Raw genomic sequence first — 21,417 nt, forward strand, 5'->3', positions numbered from 1 at the left:
CTTTCGTTTCGTTTTATTTCACTTTGTTTTAGTTTCACTTTCATTATTGAGCTAAACATCACATTGCATTGATTATTTGAAGTTAGTATTTTTCTGTAGAGTTATTTTTATGTGTCACTTCTTGTTTGATCATATATCGTGTTTGCATGTCTTGAGAATAAATATTTTTATATATATTCCATACTGTAGACTGTACTCACTAAGATTGGTATATGCTTTTAAAAAGAAATTAATCAATTAAAAAGAATTCACGACATTGATTTATGGCAATAGGTGAAGACTCTCCTTTTTCACAGATCTTTGCTTATTAACCATGAATAAATACACTGCTATATTCAGAGCAGTATAAATATTCTGACATAAGTACGAGCGCGAGATATTTATTATTAAATATTCTTACATATAATGGAGGCACTGCTGAGATAATTATTGATTTCTTACATATGCCAATCATAATATTGATCAGGTGACATAATCAATAACTTTGAAAAAAAAAAATTTTTTTTTTTTTTGGAATTTTTTTTTATTAATTGTGAATGTGATAGAAATGCCTTAAAATGTCTATAGCAGGTATGTTCACGCTGCCAACTCTGGCAAGGTGTGAGTCCCTAGTGGTACTGCCACAACTCCAGTAGATTTGGCACAGATCATAAATGTGTGGAAACACCTCTCTGAGTCTGAAATGGTGGAATATGAAATGCTGGTTAGAGTCATATATCAAAATCCTCAGAATGTCGGGCCAATAAAGGGCATCTGACATGGGTAGAGGACGACCTGTATGTATGAACTCACCAATAAGCTTATCTAACACCAAAGACATCAGGAAGTGTAATCACATACTTTTTGTCATGGCCAATCTTACTGTATTTCTATGAGGAACTGCACCAGAAGGCTCAGCAAAAAGGAGTTTAGTAAAGTTTCAATCTCCACTCCAAATAAATGAGAGAATGAGATTAGGAACCTCCTTGAGCAGGTGAAAGTGACCTCTGTCGGGACACATCAGTTAAGAGAATGTAGCGTGAAACTGCAAAATGAAGTAGAATTGTGGCAGAAGTCTTATCACAAATAACCTGTAATGAAAGTAACCATGTGAAAGAGAAATGTAAATGATTAATGCAAAATTTAGGAAGTTTTGAGCAAGGAAAAATGTTTTCTAGCAAAAAGTTGCCGAGTAACCAGCAGTGGAAAATTTTGAAAATTAAAAAAAAAAAATAAAAATAAATAAAAATGTAACAGTTCAAATTCATGACAGGAACTCATCAGTAAATACATAGGAGAGTTCCAAAAGGTCATGGTGTCCATACAAAAGGGCAATGCTTTATTAGTCCTGCATTTTATATATGATGTAATTATTCATAGACCCAGATATGATTCCCAGTCTGTTGGTTATGACCCAGACAAAGGGGGGATAGTCAGGCAAAGAGTCCATGTCCTACCCCAGCCATATTCCTAATATAGGAGGGCAGAAATTGGGCAGCCATGCATAAATAGGTATGAGTCATATCAAGGTCACTGCAAAAAGACTAGCATCCCTAAAAAGACGCCATGCACCTCCAGAATTTAAAATTTTTTTAAAAAAGAGTACTGTCCTGAATGATTTTTGTCATGAAAAGAGTCCTTAAACATTATTGATCATCTTGAGGCCTATGAAAACAACTGTCTGTGTTGTGCCTGCAGGGTGTCATTTAAAAGTCAGCCCTTACAAAAACCTCACTGCTGCTAGAGCTGTTATCTACAATTTAAAATGTACACAGCACCAAAGCCCCATTGAATTTTTTTTTTGTCTGTACTCAAAAGTGCCTAACACCCTTCAATGAAGGAGCTGAGTACAACCATCCGGAATTTAAATCCCTGTGCTTTGAGGCATTGCCCATGCATATAAAAATAAAAAGTTTGGCAAAGGAGCAAGATATGCCACCTAGGCCCCAAGGGGAACACCGGATACCTTAAGGAGGACACCGGACACCCAATTAACAAGTGGGGGGGCACCCACAAATAAGTAGGGATTTGCCCCATCCTAGGGTTCCCCAAAATCCTCGGGAAGTTAAAGTGACATTAAGGCCCAGACCTCATGCCAGAACCGAGTAACTGGTCCTGATGGGGATCTGTCCCATATGTCTGAACCCGAGAGACATAGGCACCGCAGGAGGCGGAGCCAATAATTTAACTCTATAAAGTTTTCAGCTGAGTAGATGCCAAATTAATCAGTTGATCACTGGGTTCACTCAGGGCACTGTAGCCCATAATCAAAAGAATTCCTCTTTAGGAACAAATCCTGTGGCCAGCCAAAGGCCACAAAATCCTTAAATGCCAAAATGGCAGGAATCAGAAGGGATACACTGAATAGAGGCATAGGATACAGAGGTTCTAACACCATTTTTTTCTCAGGTCACAACATTGAGGATCCTGAAATCCCTGCCAGGGAATCTTGGTTGTTAGATACTAACTACCCTCCTATTTTTCAGTGGTCACTTCATCCCTCTGACTCAAACAGGTCGCTCAAAGCAGATACATTTTGGAAAATCGCCAATGATGGTGATATCAAGGAGGATCAAACCCTAATGACGTAATGCAGTCAAGAGGTTAAAGGTTGTATACGGTAACCAAGAAGGAATCCTCAATGCCAGGTAGTTTTATTGCCTCCAATAAATTGCATTGATGCCCCATAGGGGGAGATATATTTTTTCCCTAAGTAGTAGGTAAATTTTAAACAAAATATTGTATTACTATACAATTGTCCAATGTGTAGTATCCATGGCGATGGATACATCTCCATGTTAATAAGCCCCAGAAGTCAGTCGCCCTAGGAAAGGTCGCATATATAGTCTCACCTTCCGTGGTGCTCATATAAAAGACTGATCACACGGTGGATTAAAGGAGAACTCTGAGAAAGCTTAAGGTACCAACATCGCATTGAAATATCAATTAATAAGAATGTATATTCATACTATATGTTTCATCTAATAGGAAGAGATTAACCTTCCATGCCAGGTCGTTGATTGGTACAGACGATGATGTTTGCCAAAAGCACAGCGATCGGATGGGTCATCTCTCCTTAGAGTCCAGCTCAGGACGGAACCCCTCATTGCATCAGGTCCCTCTTCAGGAATCAAGCTGCGAGACGCCACAGATTCTTGTTGACGGAGAGGAAGATTTGTTTCAACAGATCTTTGTGCATTTGATCCGAGGAAATCCATTAAGAGGAATCACACTACCTCCTGTTTTCAGTTGAAGGAGATGTGAGAATGGTGCATTGCACATGTGAGCAAACCTCAGTCTAGATATATGACACTCTAGGCCATGCTGAAACCATTCATTATCCAACCAACATCCAAGGTTGAATGTCCAAATCGATTTCTCAGATTCCTGATTGCAAACATTGTTTTACTGCCATTGCAGCAGTTAATTTCTGTCTCCATCAAAACTTTACAAGCTGGAGATGCAAATTTCAAGGAACATTTGAGTTTCTTTTCCAGGAGATCAGAATTCAAAGACACTAATAAGGAACAGTTTGTGACATAGCTAACACTAGCAAAGTCGCTACGAACTGACATTTTGAACTGATTTTTTTTTCTCAAATTTTTTTTTTTACCGCTTTACTTAAAAGTTATGAACAATTCCCAATATGAACTATTCTCTTAAAAAAAGAGAACAAGACATTTTTTTTTCCTTTTACTACTCCTTAAAAATCTTTCTTTCCAGATAGGCCTAAGTTGCTCACTTGTCTACTGGGAAGAAAGGGGGGGGGATATGTCGGGGTTATTGGGGGTTGATTAAAATAATAATAGGTAAAAAGAAAAATGATTTTAAAGCCATGTATTTCATATCATGCATAAGAGATTCTGAATGGTGCAGCCTCCATTTTGTTTTCAGGGTGAAACAAAGTTCACATACGTACTTGTTAAACAAAATGTCTCTTACAAGCTTACAAGAGAGCATAGAATTTCAACAATAGGGTCTTATAGTTTCAACAGAGATCTTTGTATCTATGCAATCGTAAATAAGGTAATACATACATTTCATCAGATAAGAATCAATTGTCGAGACATCGTACTAGTCACTCATGGCTAGTCTGGCCTGTAATCTTATCTGTATATATAACAATGAACAATATAGTCAGTATATTTCTTTTAAAGGATTATTTAAAAATAAGTTTTAGAAAACATCATCAAATGTAAGATGTATATTACCGATAATACATTGTATTCTTATTAATATAGAAGTGTGAACTTGATACTTATATAGTATTAGATATATAATATATATATATACATAAGTATACTTTTCTATGATGTGTAAGGACTTGTGCGTCTTAAAAACGTATTACTTCATTTCAAGGCATGGCATGTGGTAGGAGTGTTTATATAAGAATTGCTTTAGTCTCGTTTAAGTGCTCAAAGGTGTCGTAAATATTACCAACCTAGTCTAGATGTCTGACAGTTGTGTCACAATCCAAATAAGTAATGGCTTCTCACTAGCCGACAGGTCAGAAGTCATTAGATAAGAAGGATGGGTAAATGTTTTAATTATGTTAACATACAAAATCTAATGAACGGTACGATACTGCCCTCTGGAGACAAAATACCAGTTTTGAGATAATTTGAGAAATTCCCATATAAAAATATTATATTGTGTTAAATAATATAATTATTGAAATGGCATTACTTGCCAAGGTGAATGATGGAGATACAGGTGGACATTTATGTATGTACTGGGAGTCTGGACAAAGTTTTATGTTGTGTTTTATGATTACTCTCACATATAGAGAAATCATCATTTAACTTTATTATACCAAGTATGGGTTAATTATCAAAAGAGGTGTGTCTAAGACCTCACCAGTTTAGGTATAGAATATCCCGACCAATTGGGATAATGTTTCATCCCTCTGGGTTTTACTTATGGTAATTTTTATAGCTCTTTGTTCTTACCATATAAAAGACCAACCAGATGAGAGATAGGAGACTTTACACTACTGACAACACACCTCACACTTACACCACACACGCTATTACATTCCTCGACAGACTCATCCAGACATACTCCATCTTGTCCATCATTCATCTGAAACTTGGAGGAAACTCCTCCCTCACTGGCATCCATCTTAGGACTCTGGTAACACCATCTTAAGTGTGGTAAATATGCCTTGCTATGTTATTTGATTTTATTCAACAATTGTTTATTCCTTCCTTATATGTTTTATATTGCATATTTAAGGGTAATGAGATTACAATCTCAGCCGTATAAGCCATGGTAGATTTTTCTCTAAAAAGCTGATTTTTGTTTTTATACATTTTTATTAATATCGGATTAAGTGCATTATTTGCAATTTTAAGTCTTCCGTTTTGCATGGCTTATTCTCACTCATCTGCAGTGAGTGACTTTCGGCTATGCATTGCGCAGACCATTGTAGTCTGTTTATATAGGATATTAATTTATGGCTTATACTATACCTGGGAAGAAATGGTAATCTTGCTTTCGTTTCGTTTTATTTCACTTTGTTTTAGTTTCACTTTCATTATTGAGCTAAACATCACATTGCATTGATTATTTGAAGTTAGTATTTTTCTGTAGAGTTATTTTTATGTGTCACTTTTTGTTTGATCATATATCGTGTTTGCATGTCTTGAGAATAAATATTTTTATATATATTCCATACTGTAGACTGTACTCACTAAGATTGGTATATGCTTTTAAAAAGAAATTAATCAATTAAAAAGAATTCACGACATTGATTTATGGCAATAGGTGAAGACTCTCCTTTTTCACAGATCTTTGCTTGTTAACCATGAATAAATACACTGCTATATTCAGAGCAGTATAAATATTCTGACATAAGTACGAGCGCGAGATATTTATTATTAAATATTCTTACAATGTTAGAGAACCCCTTAATGAACCTCCTATAAAAATTGGCGAAGCCAACGAAGCGCTGTACTCCCTTTTTGTCTGATGGAGGTGGCCAGTCCAGAATGGCAGAGACCTTCTGAGGATCCATCTCCATTCCTTCTGTGGAAATTATTAACCCCAGAAATGGGATACTGTTCTGCTCAAAAACGCACTTCTCGGCCTTGGCCATGCTGGCGAAGGCGACCGAGGACATTTTGAACATGCTCGCGATGCTGCTCTAGGGATGTTGAGAAGATTAGGATGTCATCCAAGTATACGATGATGAAGATATCCAACCAATCCCTGAAGATGTCGTTCACAAAGTGTTGGAACGTGGCAGGAGCATTACAAAGGCCAAATGGCATTACCAGGTATTCGAAATGTCCGAATCTAGTGTGGAAAGCCAAGTAGTACGCCCCACAAAGATCCAGCTTAGTAAGCAGGATGGCAGATCTGAGTCTCTGAAAGAGTTCGGGGAGTAGAGGAAGGGGATAACGGTTTTTAATAGTAACTTTATTTAAATACCTATAATCTATGCAGGGTCGGAGGGTGTGATCCTTCTTCTCTACGAAGAAGATACCTGCCCCTGCTGGAGAGGTAGAGGGACGGATGAACCCCTTCTTCAGACTTTCGTCTACATAGTCCTTTAAGACGTCCAGCTCACGTTCAGAAAGTGGGTAAATCCGGCCGAACAGGATTTCGGCTCCTGGGAGCAAGTCGATGGGGCAGTCATATGGACGGTGGGGGGGCAAGGTCTCTGCTCCCCGTTTGCTGAATACGTCCAGGAAATCATGGTATGCTTTGGGCACCACAGAACACACATCAGGTTGGATTCAAGACAGAACAGAGTCTTGGGGAATTCAGAAGGAGCGGGTAGACAGGAATTCTTGCAGTAAAGAGATGGGAACTAGATGGTGCCTGTGATCCAATTGACTTGCAGGTAATGTGCTTGCAACCACGGTAATCCCAGGATAATGGGAAATAAGGAGGATGTGATAACATTCAGGCTAATCAGTTCCTTATGGCCGGAGGAGGAGACCATAGGAAGGGGAAAAGTTTCTTGGGTCACGGGCCCGGATTTGACGTGGGAACCATCAGCCAGGAAGATGGTGAGGTCCTGAGTCTTGAGCCGGAGAGGTACGCCATGTTGCAGGGCGAACGAGCGATCAATGAAACAACGGCAGGCTCCCAAGTCAATGATTGCAGTAACTGGGACGAGTCCTTCCGGAAGCTGTAATGACACAGGAAAGGCTAGGTGGGAGGAACTGGCAACAGATGGTGAGGCCGGCATGAACTTATGGTATTTTGCCGGGCAGGAGCGCACATAGTGGCCAGCTTCACCGCAATACAGGCACATGTTACCCAACTGGCGACGGCGTCTCTCCTCCGGGGACAAAGCAGGCCGTATGATCCCAAGTTGTATAGGTTCAGGCGTATCTGAGGCGACTCCAGCGGGAGCGGGGTTGGTAAGAGCTGACCCAGCAGAAGAAAAGTATGCAGGATGAGCAACACGTGGTAGCGTCCAGGCTGGTCTGAACTGCTGCGGAGATCGTTCTGCTCTGCGCTCCCGTAGCCACCGGTCGATTTGAATGGCCTGGGAAATCAAATCTTCCAAGGCGTTGGGGACACCTACCCGCGCCAGCTCGTCCTTCAGTCCTTCTGACAAGCCGAGATGGAACTGATACCGGAGTGCTGCTTCGTTCCAGGACGTATCGGAACTGATGTGGCGGAAGTTAGTGACGTAGTGTTCTACGGGCCTGCGACCCTGCTGAAGAACATGAAGCGCAGCTTCTGCGGTGGAGGATCACTGCGGGTCATCATAGAGCTGTGCCATGGCCTCAAAAAATGACCGTAAGGAGTTTAATGGGGGCTGCCCTCTTCAAGGAGCCGATGAACCCAGGACTGGGGTTCGCCTAGGAGCAGGGAGATAACAAACCCCACCTTGGTGGTCTCCAAAGAAAAGGTTTGAGGTTGCAGGGAGAAATACAGCTGGCAGGCGTTGCGAAAGGCGTGGAATTTACCGCGATCCCCGGAATATTTTTCGGGAGCAGGAACTCGAGGTTCTGGTGGCAGCATCACTACGGTAGGGCCAGAAGCAGGTGCAGAGAGTGCTGCAGCAGGAGAGGAAGCAGATAATACAGGAGGATCCCCCTGAAGTGTCGTAGAGCGCAGCCGTTCCTCTAGCTGTGTGTAGCCGTCTTGAAGCGACTTTACGGTTTGAGACAGGGCTGCGAGGTGTTGGCAGATCTCTTCCAACCGTGAGGCTTCTCTTGCAGGCTCCGTCATGGCTGATTTGTACTGTTAGGGATACAAGTGGTAGCCTGATGGCAGAGGAAGGCCCCACGTGTGCCAGAGGGCGGAGCTTAGACGGGAACCCCCAAGGTAAGTGACACAGGCTAACCTGAGTTGCGGAATCTAAGTATCCACCGGTTTTCGCAAGAGCCTCTAGTGGGGAGGATGGATTTTGCTGCGTGTGGATACCAGGTCGCAGTCCTCAGGGTCGCCCCACCAAGGGAGAAGCCGGTCATGGTCCGAAGGCAGATAAGCAGACAAGGGAGATCCAAGAGAATGGTCAAACAAGCCGGGGGTCAGGACGGGCAGCAGGTCAACAAGGTCAGGAACAAGCCAAAGGTCAAAACGGATATCAAACAGGTAACAGGAAGCAGGCTTCAGGAACACAGGAAAAGTCAGCAAAGACACAGTGCTTCTGAGCTGTTTAAATAAGGCAGCCTCTTTGCCAATTACTGCAATTAGTCTGCTCTAGGTTAACCCTTGCAGATTCATGACAGCACATCAGTGTGCTCAGGAAGCATTCCTAACAGCGGCCAATACGGAAGGCTTCGTTATATACCCGCAGCAGCACGGGCACCAACTGTTCAGCGTATCGGCTGTAAACCTCCGACGGGATACCATCAGCCCCCGGAGATTTACCAGGCTTAGTAGATTTCAAGGCCGCATAAAGTTCGTTTTCCGTAAGGGGGGCCCCAAGCACAGCCACGTCCCAGGCAGACAGAGAAGGCAAATCGCAGGAAGCCAAAAAAATCGGCAATTTCTCGTGAGTCAGCCGAGATCTTAGAGGAGTAAAGATCAGCATAAAACTTCCCAAGTACTCTCCGTATGTCAGCCGTGGCGTGCCAGAGCACCCCCTGAGGATCCTTAATCTGTGGTATAAATGCCGCAGGCTGCTGCGAGCGAACCAGCATGGCCAACATATGACCCGTGTTTTCTCCCTTCTCAAAATACCTCTGCTGCAAGAAGAAGTGCTTGTTTTCAGCCTTTTGAATCGAGACCGACTTGGCCATAGATTGGGCAGCCAGCCACGACCTCTGAGTATCATCTGACGGGTCCCTATCATAAGTTTCCTCCGCTCTAGTCACTGCGTCCAACACAGTATTCTCCCATTGCCTGGTGTCCGTTTTAATGACATTAACTGTACGTATAAACTGACCTCCCATGAATGCCTTAGTCAAATTGTCAGCAAAAAAGGACGTTAGTTTGGGTGGCAGGGGATCAGGACTAGGAAAGAGCGTCAGCCAGAATGCATTGAGTTTCCAAAGGGATTTTCCCGCCACGACCACCAGAGGCAGTAGCGAACCATTACCCAGCCCCAGATCTATCCTAGACAATCCCGAGTGTGACGCCGAGAAGCACGAAAACTTTCGTACCTCAGGGTGGCCCATCCTCCAGACATCTGTCAGTCCGAGTTCACCCACCAACCGAGCAAGGGGCATAGCCCCCCCGGCCAGCATAGGTCCACCGGAGTGAGAGGAAAACCTATCCCAGGCAGAGTCAACTCAGACTTGACCCCCTTTAACTCCGCTGTCAGGGCCGTAATTGAGGTGGTACAGGTGGTAACCGCAGCCATAATGTCCTGCAACGTGGGTTCTGTGTCCGGGATAGGAGATGATTGCCTCGGGGCCTGGTCTGCATCTGCTGCAATCAGCAATCTGGCGGGAGAGATCCCCTAAGGGAACAGTGTCATCCGTGTCTGAATGCGACCCCGGTGAGCCGGATCGATGGTCCTCAGATAGAGTTTGGGGGTCCCGGGCAGAAGGCTTAGCAAAAAGCTTTTGAGCAGCCTCCAGATATGTGGCCTTCTGTGCTGCGCGCTGCTCTTGGATCGGGCCGGCCTGTGCGGATTCCCTTCTTAGACATCACGGAGAGAAGATGGAGGACTCACCGGGTGATCACCGCACTCCAGGGAACACAGGGCACCGACTGACGGTAGAAATCGGAGCAGGGAGCTCACAGCATGCACATCCGCTCACACCCGCAGCTCAGCCACGCCCCCCTGAAAAAAATTTAGTCAAAATGACTGTATTTTTGTCTTTTAGAGTCTTAAAAGGCTTGTAGGCTTTTTAGACACTTGAACACCAAAATAGAGTCATTTTGACCAAAAAATTTTTTTCAGGCTATTGGTTACCACAAGCAGTTATCTTGTTTAAAAAGCGACTGTTTAAGACTCTAAAAGACGAAAAGACGAAAATTTTGACAGAAAAAAAAAGTCAGACCTTTGGTGACCAAATGCAGTTATTCTGACTAAAAAAGGCTTTTTTGACACTTGGAGACCAAAACAGAGTCATTTTGATTAAAAAAATATTTTTCAGGCCATTGGAGACCAAATGCAATTATCTTGTCTAAAACAAGCGTTTTCAGACTCTAAAAGACAAAAATACAGTCATTTTGACTAAATTATTTTTCAGACCTTTGGTTATCAAATGCAGTTATATTGACTAAAAAGGCTTTTTAGACACTTGAAAACCAAAATAGAGTCATTTTGACCAAAAAGATTTTTCAGGCCATTGGTTACGAAATGCAATTATCTTGTCTAAAACCGGCTTTTTAAGACTCTAAAAGGCGAAAATACAGTCATTTTGACTAAAAACAATTTTCAGACCTTTGGTGACCAAATGCAGTAATTTTGACGAATAAAGGCTTTTTAGACACTTGGAGACCAAATTAGAGTCATTTTGACCAAAAAATTTTTTCAGGCCATTGGAGACCAAATGCAGTTATCTTGTCTAAAACAAGCGTTTTAAGACTCTAAAAGACGAAAATAGTCATTTTGACCAAAAACATTTTTTCAGGCTATTGGTAACCACATGCAGTTATCTTGAAAGCCAACGAATAAAGGAAAAGCCAAAAGCCTACAGCACCTGGTATTCCCAGCTGGTCTCCCATCCAGGTACTAACCAGGCCCGACCCTGCTTAGCTTCCAAGATAAGACAGGATCGGGCGCGTTCAGGGTGATGTGGCCGTAGGCGATCACCACTGCCACCCTCGACCCCTTTGAACTTGGCCATGGCAAGATGGCACCTCAGGAGAAACAAAAAACAAAAAAAAAGCCAACGAATAAAGGAAAAGCCAAAACCCTTACAGCACCCGGTATTCCCAGGTGGTCTCCCATCCAGGTACTAACCCGTAGGGATGATCGAACGGTTCGGGTCGACCATCGGTTTGACCCGAACATTGGGTGTTCGAAATTTGGCCGAATTCCGAACTTTTTGCGGTAAAAGTTCGGAATTCGGCCACCAGAACCGCCCAAAATGCACTGGTACAGGAACTGGGCTTTAAAAGCCCGTGATTGGTCCAGAAACATCAGCAAAAGCCAATGAGGGGGCAGGAGTCTTCTGGGAACGTGATTGGAGTGACTACGGAGACCAGGTTCCAATCAGAAGTGAATACGCCCCACAGTATATAAGATAGCCCCGCCTAACCCCTAGCACAGTGATACAGAGTCTGTTGAAGAGAGTGGAAGCATTTCTCTTACTCCTGCTTTGCTACACTATGTTTTCTGCATAGGCGAGTGCTTCTAAAGCTCCATATAGCAGAATTGCATTCAGCTTACAGCCAGTCAGTGTAGTTAGAAATACAGCGATTGTGCTGGTTTTTTGAGTTAGAAAAAAAAATAAAAATTAAAGGGACAGTGTCAGTCTTCTGCTGTATGGAGCTGTTCTTTTAGTGTGAGGAAAGGGATATCTAGTGTAGTTAGGGAACTTTGTACCACAGTAGTTAGAAGTAATAATCTAGTTTCTGTAGGGAAAGTGAAAGTGAAAGTGTGAGGGTTCTGTGTAGTGAGCACGTTCCACAGTGCTGATATATCTACAGCAGGTATACGTGTTTGCTAGTCAGCAAAATACATTGCCTAGAGTGACAACATAACGCCTGTTCTTGAAAGCGTTAGGTCCACTGTGCAAAAGGCTTTGCAACTGTGCGTGACACGCATCTGCTGTGCTGTATTCAGCGACAACTGTGGGTCGCATAGCAGTGTGCGTTTTTCACTGCACAGAGTTGCCAACGCCTGAGTGACAAATATGCCAGGTAGACCAAGAAAAGACATACGTGGCCCTGCTGCAGAAAGGGGCACAGCTTCTAGGGTGTCTAGAGGCAGGGGTGGACGTGGTGGTCAGTCCTCAGCCAGGCCACCATTTGCATTGTTCTCCAGCAGTGGCCAAGCTATACGTCCACAGTACGTACAGGAGGTGGTGGACTATATTACCAAACCCTCATCGTCGGCATCATCTGCAACTACAGTGACCCAGGCAGAGAAAAGTGGTCAGTCTTCTGCAGTTGGCAGAACAAATAGAGATGAGTCCATGTCCACCTCATGTCTCCCTTAGACCCAACTTCAGACATGGCAGAGGAGTCAGCTGAGCTGTTTGACCACGGTGTCGGCCATCTACTCCAGCCTGATGCTCAGTACTTTATGGAGTCTGATGTTGGGTCTGAGGTTGAGGAGGAGGCAGAGCAAGCAAGAGGGGAGAGCAGACGGGCCACTATACACACCTCTTCTGAGACATCCCATGCAGACCGAACAGTTGCAATCTGCAAGATTTGTCAGAAGGGTATAAAACGTGGCAAAAATGTCAACCACCTGGGTACAAGCTGCCTAAACAGACATTTGACAACCCAAAACTTGGCCTGTTGGCATGAGCATTTGAAGAACCCACAAAAGGGCCAAAGATCTGTCAGTCGGCCTCCTAGTCCTCCTCGCACTGCTCCTCGTGCTCCACCTGCACATCAGTCTATTCCTGGCCCTGCTATAGTCACTCGTCACCTGTTGGCACAGCCTCCATTGACAGGGATGATGATATAGCAGGCAGTGTCGCATCTACCTCCAGCACACCACCAGCTGTAACATCTAGACGCCAAATTTCGATTCCACACATGCTGGAACGATACTCCCGCCACCCACATACCCAGCATCTAAACAGTAGTTTGGCAAAACTACTGGCTCTGCAACTGTTACCATTTAACCTGGTAGAGTCTGCTCCCTTCCGTGACTTTGCAAAATGTGCAGTTCCACAGTGGCAGGTGCCAAGTCGGCATTACTTTGCCCGTAAGGCCCTGCCATCCCTATACCAACATGTGGAAGGCAATGTAGTGTCGTCCCTGGCCACGTCAGTCAGCTGTAAGATACACCTGATGGCTGACACTTGGTCAAGCAAACATGGGCAGGGACGGTACATTTCTGTCACTGCTCATTGGGTGACACTGCTTGCCAGCGGAAGGGATTGTAGCCAGAGCTCGGTGCTGCAGCCAGGTTGCCCCCATGTCTGCAAACAGCTGGTGGTGTCGCTGATCCGGGTAGATCGATCACTTCTACCCCCTTCTGCTCCTCCTCCTACTCATCCTCCTCCATGCCCTCCTCTGCAGAATGGTCCTTTGAATATGATGAGGTACTACGTAAGCGTTCAAAGGGCTATTCTATGTCTCAGGCCAAAAGGTGTCACGCAGTGCTGCAGATTGTGTGTCTAGGGGACAGGCAGCATTCTGCCCCTGAGATTCTTGGGGCTCTGCAGGCACAGGCCCAGAGGTGGTTGACACCACGCCAGCTGCAGCCAGGGGTGGTGGTTACCGATAATGGGTCAAACCTCCTGGCCGCCCTTCGTCAGGGAAGTTGACCCATGTGCTATGCCTGGCGCATGTCCTGAATCTCGTGGTACAGCGGTTTTTGAACTCATACCCGGGAATGCAGGATGTGCTAAGGATGGCAAGAAGGGTGTGCAATCACTTCAGGCGGTCGTACAGTGCTACTGCACGTTTGGCCGAAGTGCAGCACAAGTTTCACCTGCAGGTACACCGCCTTGTCTGTGACATGCCCACCCGCTGGAACTCCACCTTGGCTATGCTGCAGCGCCTGTACATGCAGCCGAGGGCCCTCAATGAATATCTATGCGAGTACAGCACCAGCACTGGCTCAGCGCGCCTGGGCTTCTTTTCACCACGGCAGTGGCTTTTGATTTAGGATGCATGTGCTGTCCTCTCGGCATTTGAGGAGTCCACAAGGATGGTCAGCCGGGACAGCGCATGCATCAGTGACACCCTACCGGTACTGTTTTTGTTGGAGCACACTCTGCTCATTATGGACATTATGGACTCATTATGGACAGGGCACTGGAGGCAGAGCAGCAGGAGGAAGAGGAGGACTTCCTTGCCTCTCAAGGCCCCCTTTATCCTGAGAATCCTGACCCCATTATGCCTAGCTCCCAGAGGCCCAAGCAGGATCCAGGGGTGGAAGAGGAGGAGGACGATTCTTTGGGAACTTTTGCAGGCTTTGAGGAGGAGGAGGAGGAGGAAGACATGCGGCAATCTGCAAGGCCTAGTTTGACTCCCTCGATGGTGGAGATGGATTTTGCTGCGTGTTAGTACCAGGTCGCGGTCCTCAGGATCGCCCCACCAGGAGGTGAGCAAGCCAGGGTCCAGTAGCAGATACAGCAGGTCAGGATCAAGCAGAAGCGTAGTCTAGGAATAGCCAAAGGTCGGTAACAAGTAGTTGCAGGTTGGGATTAGGCAAAAGCATAGTCGAGGAATAAGCCAAGTGTCGATAATGGATGGTAGCAAAGATACAGATGGCAGCAGGAGAGACAAGCGAGATATCGGCTGTTGAAGGCACAATATTCTGCCAACCAGGAAGTGCAAAGACATGGCTTAAAACATGAAGTTCATGGGAGGAGCAAAGGGTTCAAAGTTCAAGGCAATAAAGATTCACAGCAGGGTCATTCAAGGATTTGTCCAAGAAGCTGTCCAGCATTCCAGGTGGCTCAGCAAGTAGAGTCATTGGCAGACACAATAGTGGTCCCAGGTTCAAGTCTGGGCCCTGACATTGTGAAAATACACCTGTTAATTATATGCACATTTAAAGAGACAGCACCTTTTAAAAAAAAAAACTCTAATCTTGTTCCCAGTGCACTGCATTATGTCCCCATCATACACATTGGCTGTGCAGTTGATTAGGAGCAAAAGAAAGGCACGGTTGAGCAAAAAAGTCATTTTTGAAGGTTTGGCATGCTATAATTCTGGTTCTGGACATGCTACAGAGCTGAAACGTCACAGGTACACCTTTTAGACCCCACAGACACAAAATCCAAAGAAATCTTTCTTTTTTCCCAATAATTCTTTCAATAATTGTCTCTCTATCAAAAACGACAATTTTTAAGAACTTTTTTTGGGTGATTAATAGTCCCTGGGGCATGACCCAGAAACCTAGGCACTTTTTAGGGGCATTTATTGGGTTTTAGGGCTTCAAAATTGTGTTTTTTAATTACCGAAGTTCGGGTCCCATTGATTTCAATGGGGTTCTGGAATCTGAACCAAACTTTCGGGAAATTCGGGTCTTCTGGTCGAACCAAACTTTTCAAAAGTTTGATCATCCCTACTAACCAGGCCTGACCCTGCTTATCTTCAGAGATCAGATGAGATCAGGCATGTTCAGGGTGATGTGGCCTTGAGGCGATTATCACTGCCACCCTCGACACCTTTGAACTTGCCCATGGCAAGATGGCACCTCAGGAGAAACAAAAAGAAAGCCAACGAATAAAGGAAAAGCCAAAAGCCTACAGCACCAAGCGGTCTCCCATCCAGGTACTAACCAGGCCAGATCCTGCTTAGCTTCCAAAATCAGACGAGATCGGGCATGTTCAGGGTGATGTGGCCATAGGCGATTGTCACTGCCACCCTCGACCCCTTTGAAACATTCGTTTGGGTCAAAATGACTCTATTTTGGTCTCCAATTGTCTAAAAAGCCTTTTTTAGTCAAAAAACCTGCATTTGGTCACCAAAGGTCTGAAAACCTTTTTTTAGCCAAAATGACTGTATTTTTGTCTTTTAGAGTCTCAAAAAACCGCTTTTAGACAAGATAACTGCATTTGGTAACCAATGGCCTGAAAAAATGTTTTTGGACAAAATGACTCTATTTTGGTCTCCAAGTGTCTAAAAAGCTTAACTGTCAATTAAACCCATGTGGGCTAATTTTTGGGGCCTTTTATGGCCGACACTTACTTCTGTATCCTGTGAATGCCTAATGTACCTTCAGCCACCAAATACTACGTTCTTAGCTGTTAGGTAAACCCATGTGGGCTAATTTTTGGGGCCTTTTACGGCCGACACATGTTCTTTGCACTGGCACTTTATTTTGCACATATCTTAAAAGTTACCCCATGGTCTGGATACACTGTTGGTTTTACTTTATATATAAAAGGTAGCGCCGTTTCCAACTACCTCCCCCCATAATGTTTTAGGGGTTGGTTGGTGGCTGCAACCTATTTTTATGCAATAAAGTCTCTGAGAATTTATTCATAGCGCTGGTCTTTCTCCTCACCTGCATTGCATTTTACGGCCAACACTTACTTCTGTATTCTGTGAATGAAAAAAAACTTTTAGTCAAAAGGACTATTTTTGTATTTTAGAGTCTTAAAAAGCCGGTTTTAGACAAGATAACTGCATTTTGCTCTCCAATGGCCTGAAAATTTTTTTTGGTCAAAATGACTCTATTTTGGTCTCCAAGTGTTTAAAAAGCCTTTTTTTATTCAAAATAACTGCATTTCGTCACCAAAGGTCTGAAATTTTTTTAGTCAAAATGACCCAATTTTTGTCTTTTAGAGCCTTAAAAAGCCGGTTTAAGACAAGATTTGTCTAAAACCGGCCATTTGGGCTCCAATGGCCTGAAAATAAATTTTCGGTCAAAATGACTCTATTTTGGTCTCCAAGTGTCTAAAAAGCCTTTTATAGTCAAAATAACTGCATTTGGTCTGTCTGCTTGGTGCTCTGGAGGTGGACACTCTGACCCCAAATGCTCACGTTGCCGTGTTGCGATTGTTGTATATTGCTCGCAAATTAATTGCTAGATTTTGGATCGCCTCCAGGGTGCCGAGCAGGGGCCAGTGGATAACACAGGTCAATGCCTCTTTAATCAGGAAAAAGCTGACATACCAGCATCAAAATGCTCACAAAAAAATTTGCCTCGTTATGGCAACCTTGGTGGGATGACCTGGCCTTGGCTCCCCCCAGTTGGTTATGGATCGGCTGCTCATTGGATAGGGTAGCATTTCTTAAGAAGGTCTAGCGTGCAGAGTCCTCCCATCCTTTCCCTTCCTTTCCCCACTCCCCCCCTCCCTTTAAGTTTTCTGCCACTGTTTTCCTTTTTTCCCTTCCCTTCTCCTTTGCACTTAGTACTTCAGGTGGGTTTTTGCTACTTTACGGAGGTGTGTGCTAGATGTTCATGGTCCTATTACTATTGGGAGGGAATAACTGAATGTTTTTATTTATCCTTCTCTTATGCACATGGGCACATGCTCAGGTTTGTTTACTTGGCTGTAATTTTCACCTGAATGCAATGGTTTATGGATGACGTTTTCCTGTACTGTTGCTGTTATATCCTTTATATATTTTATATATTTTATATATTTTTATATTTTTCCGAACACTGGTTCTGTAACTGATTATGTCTAGCGTTCATGTTATTTATTCAATGTACTGTTTATACTAAATAAATATTTAAAAAATTTTCAGACCTTTGGTGATCAAATGCAAAAAAAATGCTTTTTAGACACTTGGAGACCAAAATAGAGTCATTTTGACCCAAACAAATGTTTCAGGCGGTTGGTTACCAAATGCAATTATCTTGTCCAAAACCGGCTTTTTAAGACTCTAATAGACGAAAATACAGTCATTTTGACTAAATTTTTATTTCAGACCTTTGGTGACCAAATGCAGTTATTTTGACTAAAAAGGGCTTTTTAGACACTTGGAGACCAAAATAGAGTCATTTTGACCAAAAAAATGTTTTCAGATCACTGGTAACGAAATGCAATTATCTTGTCTAAAACCGGCTTTTTAAGACTCTAAAAGACAAAAATAAGAAACAGGTGTAGGTTCAGCAAGTCCACAGTTCCACAGTGAAAGACAATTAGATACAAAACTCCTTCACCACATAGGGGAATGGAGATATACATACAAACAATATAAAACCATATGTGTGACTAATACAAAGATATAATGCAATAGCTGAAAAAATAGGATCCAATAAATAAATGAGTCATACATGAGTGAATAAAAAACCCCATCGTTGAATGCTTTAAACTCTGGTGGCAAGGACATAATAAATAAGAAACAAATATATGTAAAAAGTGGTCGTTCAATGTATGGAAAGGATCTCTCAGATGTAGTCAGTGGCTATATAAAAAATCATATGTATGAAAAAGATAATTTATTGAAGCAACGTACCAGATCTTACACTGATATTAATCTAAAATAGGCTTTTTAGACACTTGGAGACCAAAAATAGAGTCATTTTGACCAAAAACATGTTTTCAGGCCATTGGTTACCTAATGCAGTTATCGTGTCTAAAAGCGGCGTTTTGAGACTCTAAAAGACAAAAATACAGTCATTTTGGCTAAAAAAAGTTTTTCAGACCTTTGGTGACCAAATGCAGTTATTTTGACTAAAAAAGGCTTTTTAGACACTTTGAGACCAAAATAGTCATTTTGACCCAAACAAATGTTTCAGGCGATTGGTTACCAAATGCAATTATCTTGTCCAAAACTTGCTTTTTAAAACTCTAAAAGACGAAAATGCAGTCATTTTGACTAAATTGTTTTTTACAGACCATTGGTGACCAAATAGAGGTATATTGACTAAAAAATTGCTTTTAAGACACTTGGAGACCAAAATAGAGTCATTTTGACCAAAAACATTTTTTCAGGCCATTGGTTACCAATTGCAGTTATCTTGTCTAAATGTGGAGTTTTGAGACTCTAAAAGACAAAAATACAGTCATTTTGGCTAAAAGAGTTTTTCAGACCTTTGGTGACCAAAATGCAGTTATTTTGACTAAAAAGGGCTTTTTAGACTCTAAATGCGGTGTTTTGAGACTCTAAAAGACAAAAATACAGGCATCTTGGCTAAAAAAAGTTTTTCAGACCTTTGGTTACCAAATGCAGTTATTTTGACTAAAAAAGGCTTTTTAGACACTTGGAGACCAAAATATAGTCATTTTGACCAAAAACATTTTTCAGGCCTTTTGTTACGAAATGCAATTATCTTGTCTAAAACCGGCGTTTTAAGACTCTAAAAGACAAAAATACAGTCATTTTGGCTAAAAAAGTTTTTCAGACCTTTGGTGACCAAATGCAGTTATTTTGACTAAAAAAGGCTTTTTAGACACTTGGAGACCAAAATATAGTCATTTTAACCAAAAACATTTTTCTGGCCTTTTGTTACGAAATGCAATTATCTAGTCTAAAACCGGCGTTTTAAGACTCGAAAAGACAAAAATACAGTAATTTTAGCTAAAAAAGTATTTCAGACCTTTGGTGACCAAATGCAGTTATTTTGACTAAAACAGGCTTTGAAGACCTAAATAGAGTCATTTTGACCAAAGACATTTTTTTAGGCCACTGGTTACGAAATGCGCAGTTATCTTGTCTAAAAGCGGATTTTTAAGACTCTAAAAGACAAAAATACAGTCATTTTGGCTAAAAAAGTTTTTCAGACCTTTGGTGACCAAATGCAGTTATTTTGACTAAAAAAGGCTTTTTAGACACTTGAAGACCAGAATCGAGGCATTCTGACCCAAAAAAATGTTTCAGACCATTGGTTACCAAATGCAATTATCTTGTCTGAAAGCGGCTTTTTAAGACTATAAAAGAAAACCCTTTTTAGCCAAAATTACTGTATTTTTGTCTTTTAGAGTCTTAAAACGCCGCTTTTAGACAATATAACTGCATTTGGTAACCAATGGCCTGAAAAAATGTTTTTGGTCAAAATGACTCTATTTTGGTCATACACTTAAAGACCAGAATCGAGTCATTCTGACCCAAAAAAAATGTTTCAGGCCATTGGTTACCAAATGCAATTATCTTGTCCGAAAGCGGCTTTTTAAGACTATAAAAGAAAACCCTTTTTAGCCAAAATTACTGTATTTTTGTCTTTAAGAGTCTTAAACGCCGCTTTTAGACAAGATAACTGCATTTGGTAACCAATGGCCTGAAGAAATGTTTTTGGTCAAAAATAACTCTATTTTGGTCTTCCAAGTGTCTAAAAAGCCTTTTTTTAGTCAAAATAACTGTATTTGGTCACCAAAGGTCTGAAAACCTTTTTTAGCCAAAATTACTGTATTTTTGTCTTTTAGAGTCTTAAAACACCGCTTTTAGACAAGATAAACTACATTTGGTAACCAATGGCCTGAAAAATGTTTTTGGTCAAAATGACTCTATTTAGGTCTCCAAGTGTCTAAAAAGCTCTTTTAGTCAAAATATCTATGTTTGGTCACCAAAGGTCTGAAAAACTATTTTAGCCAAAATGACTGTATTTTTGTCTTTTAGAGTCTCAAAACTCCGCATTTAGACAAGATAACTGCATTTGGTAACCAATGGCCTGAAAACATGTTTTTGGTCAAAATGACTATTTTTGGTCTCCAAGTGTCTAAAAAGCCTATTTTAGTGAAAATAAATGCATTTGGTCACAAAAGGTCTGAAATACTTTTTTAGCTAAAATTACTCTATTTTTGTCTTTTGGAGTCTTAGAACGCCGGTTTTAGACAAGATAAACTACATTATGTAACCAATGGCCTGAAAAAATGTTTTTGGTCAAAATGACTCTATTTTGGTCTCCAAGTCTCTAAAAAGCCCTTTTTAGTCAAAATAACTACGTTTGGTAACCAAAGGTCTGAAAAACTTTTTTAGCCAAAATGACTGTGTTTTGGTCTTTTAGAGTCTTAAAAAGCCGGTTTTAGACAAGATAATTGCATTTCGTAACAAAAGGCCTGAAAAATGTTTTTGGTCAAAATGACTATATTTTGGTCTCCAAGTGTCTAAAAAGCCTTTTTTAGTCAAAATAACTGCATTTGGTAACCAAAGGTCTGAAAAACGTTTTTTTAGCCAAGATGCCTGTATTTTTGTCTTTTAGAGTCTCAAAACACCGCATTTAGAGTCTAAAAAGCCCTTTTTAGTCAAAATAACTGCATTTTGGTCACCAAAGGTCTGAAAAACTTTTTTAGCCAAAATGACTGTATTTTTGTCTTTTAGAGTCTCAAAACGCCGCTTTTAGACAAGATAACTGCATTTGGTAACCAATGGCCTGAAAACATGTTTTTGTTCAAAATGACTCTATTCTTGGTCTCCAAGTGTCTTAGTCAAAATAAATGCATTTGGTCACCAAAGTCTGAAAACCTTTTTTAACTAAAATGACTGTATTTTTTACTTTTAGAGTCTTAAAACACCGCTTTTAGACAAGATAAACTACATTTGGTA

This window comes from Pelophylax lessonae (assembly GCF_965119305.1).
Source record: "Pelophylax lessonae genome assembly, chromosome: 13".
Classification (NCBI taxonomy): domain Eukaryota; kingdom Metazoa; phylum Chordata; class Amphibia; order Anura; family Ranidae; genus Pelophylax; species Pelophylax lessonae.